General features: G+C 39.1%; 1 pseudogene; it reads right to left on the bottom strand.

Annotated features, from left to right (window-relative positions):
• Nucleotides 1-606: 606 nt before the first annotated feature.
• On the bottom strand, nucleotides 607-3,099 carry LOC110295735 (peptidyl-prolyl cis-trans isomerase A pseudogene; annotated as a pseudogene).
• Between the last annotated feature and the right edge of the window lie 266 nt (nucleotides 3,100-3,365).

Below are 3,365 nucleotides of genomic sequence, written 5' to 3'. Positions count from 1 at the left end.
AGAGACTTCAAACCAGACTGATCACTCACTGCAATGAACACTTACAAGTAAGATGTAACAAGTGAAAAAGTGGACAGAAGGGTATATTGTGGGAGAAACTGTGACACACTACAGTTTCCACAAGATGTCTTGTATGCTTTGTTTCTGATTTTTTTATTTTATTTGTTTGAGTATTTTACATTTGGGGGGGGGCGAATTTGCAAGGGCAAAGGGTGGGTACTAGAGGACAAGGAGATAGTGGAACTGGGGTGCATGATGTGAAACTCACAAATCATCATTAAAAGCTTTTTTTTTTAAAAAAAATCAGAGCATTTACTCTGTTTTCTTCAGGATTTCTGCTAGGAAGAAGATGTTGGATGTAAGAAAGCACTCTTCCATATCAATTCTTTTTCTTTTTCTTCTTATTTAGTTTTCATTCATAATCATAAACTTAACTTTGCAATCCAGCTAGACTTGAAGGAGAATGGGGAAAATATGCAACCCAAAGAGCTTCAGTGAGAGCAGAGATTACAGGAAATTGTGAGCAGATGGGGTAGGGACGCTTTTCTGAGCTACAGAAGGCATGGTTTGGTGGGTAAAATGCCCACAAGTCAAATGAAATTAGAGTTATCCACAGTCAGAAATGAAGATCTTCTCGCTGGTCTTGCCATTCCTGGACCCAAAACGCTCCATGGCTTCTACAATGTTCATGCCTTCTTCCCAAAGACCACATGCTTGCCATCCAGCCATTCAGTCTTGGCAGTACAGATAAAAAACTGGGAACCATTTGTGTTGGTCCAGCATTTGCCATGGCCAAGATGCCAGGACCTTCATCCTGCTTCAGGATGAAGTTCTCATCCTCAAATTTCTCCCCATAGATGGATCTGCTGCCATTGCCATCATGCCACCCTGACATATGAATCCCAGAATAATTCTGTGAAAGGAGGAACCCTTATCGATAAATCCTTTCTCTCCAGTGCTCAGAGCACAAAAGTTTTCTGCTGTCTTTGGAACTTTGTCTGTAAATAGCTTGAAGGAGACGAGGCCCAAGGGCTCAGCATCAGCCAGGTTATAGAAAAACACAGAAGGCTGGGGTGACCATGGCTGGAGCAAGAAGAGAAAAGCGAATGTGGCATCTGCAAAACCCAATTCTTTTTCTAAAAGCTTGCATATAGGCTTTTAAGGGCCTATATTTAGTATCAAAAAAGTATTGTACACGGGTAACTAATAAATTGTGTTATAATTTATATTAATCAACATTAAAACCATGGGGATGCTGAGATGGTTAATCAGGAAAAACACTTGTTATGTAAACCAGACCATCTGAGTTCAGGTCTCAGAAGCCATAGAAAGGCAAAAGGAGAACAGCAACTTGACAAAGTTGTTCTCTGACTTCCAAACAAATAAAATATAGATATAAAATACTAGGTGTAACACAGGAGAACATGTTTGTAGGTTCTGAAGATGAAGAAGACACACACTTGTCTGTAAGCACATAACCACAATGTCGAATGTCAACTGAAACAAAGAAGTACTATATGTGCAGGCAAATTTTCCCAGGTGGTTTTATATACTTTTGAGAAAACTAGTGAGGTGGTATTATTTTAAATAGTGACACAAAGCATTGATTTGTCGAGAAAGAGCAACCCGAGTGTTCTGGAAAATTCCATCTGGGAAGAGATGCAGCCAGAGGTAATAAATCTAACAGGAGCAACAGGCCATGTAAGGAAGGAGCAATTATAACTCAGAAATGAGAACACACCTGTTTCCAAACCTTATAAGGATGACCTTCAGCTACCCATGAGGCTTCCATTTTCTCATTTAGACTTAAGAATGTTTATAGCTCTTCAACTTTTGTTTTCTCTTGACCTGGGAAAGGGTAGCCTCATCTTTTAACTATTTCTGCTTTCTCATAACTTATATAATGTTCAGCCTTTGCCAAACTAAAATACAATGGCATGGATTACATCCAAATAACTTATTTGATATTGTTCTATATTATATTATCAGCTAATAAGGCATCCAGATATTACTCATTTTGTGACTCATTTATTTTCTGTCAAAATTGTTCTAACACCGATCTAACCATGTCCCTTATTTAGAAAGCCAAGTCTTTTAAGTCTGAGAACTTCTATGTACTCAAGAATTTAAAACTCATTAGTGATGCTACTTATGAAAACAAAGCACTAAATTAAAATTGTGTTTCATGGCATAGAAGGATATTTCAATATTCTCAGAGTAGGAAGTGGAAGCAGGAAAAATCAGGGATTCAAGGCCATTCTCTTCTATATCATGAGTTCAAGGAAAATGCAGATTTCATACCTCCAAAACCAAATAGGAAAACTAAAGGAGTCAAAACCAAATAATTCTAACATATAGTCAAGAGGCAAAATCTCAAGGTCACACAAATATATGATATAATTATTAACTGGCTCATCGATCCATATATCTGTAAGGATGAGAGATGGGAACAAGGAACACAATGTCACTGGTGCATTCTCTCCATTTCCATTTCCTTAAGCAAATTCTCTCTGTTCACTTTCTCTGTAGATATATTCCTTCACATGGGCGAGAACCTGGATAAATCTCTTAGCAAACAGAAAGGACCACCCCTTCATAGCCTGTTTCAGGGTAGACCAGAGGATGGATTCTTATTAGCAGTCTTAGTTCATGCCCTGTGCTATAGGGAAGCCAATCACTACTCACTATGGGATGGATTTAACAGGTGAACAGCTTCAGTACTGACTAAAGAAAGAGCATTGATTTTATAGAAGAGGCATGTAAAAGGATACTGGGAGAACACTTACAGAATACTTTTGTTTGCTCCACAGCACAATGGTTACTTAGATTTTTTTTTTCAGCTGACAGCAAGAGGATTTACTGTACATGAGTTACACTAGGCCACAAGACAGAACAGTTCTAGTCCAGAATGCCAAAGGTCCAGGGCAGAGGGCCAGCGGGACTGTTTTGGTTGTAAGAAAGGGAGTCATTTTCCCAGGTAATCTCAGCAAGGTGACATTCCAAATCTACTGAGACTTATTACCAACAGCAGCATACAGTCCAACAAATTGTTCCGGTGTCCTGGCCTTCAGCATCCCTAACTTCTGCTCCTTCAGGCATCATGGGTGCACAGACTGGTTTACTTGGACCTCAACCTTATCTTTCTTCTCTTGCGGTTCAGCCTATACATTCTCTTCTTTCACCACTTCGTTTTCAAGGCACAGGAGTCTCAAGGAAGATGGCGCTAAGACCGAGTACTTAGATTATTTTTATATTATATTCTATATGGGGAGGGGAGTGTACTCTTGGGTCCCTGAAGGCTTAGATGTAAGATGTAAGAAAGCTTGAATGAATGTGCCATTGGGTAGATTAGAAGATTATTTTTG

This window comes from Mus caroli, unplaced genomic scaffold (genome assembly GCF_978045245.1).
Source record: "Mus caroli unplaced genomic scaffold, Mus_caroli_1 scaffold_7, whole genome shotgun sequence".
NCBI classification, from domain to species: domain Eukaryota; kingdom Metazoa; phylum Chordata; class Mammalia; order Rodentia; family Muridae; genus Mus; species Mus caroli.
Note: the sequence above shows the minus strand (reverse complement) of the source record. Positions and strands in the feature narration are given on the sequence as shown.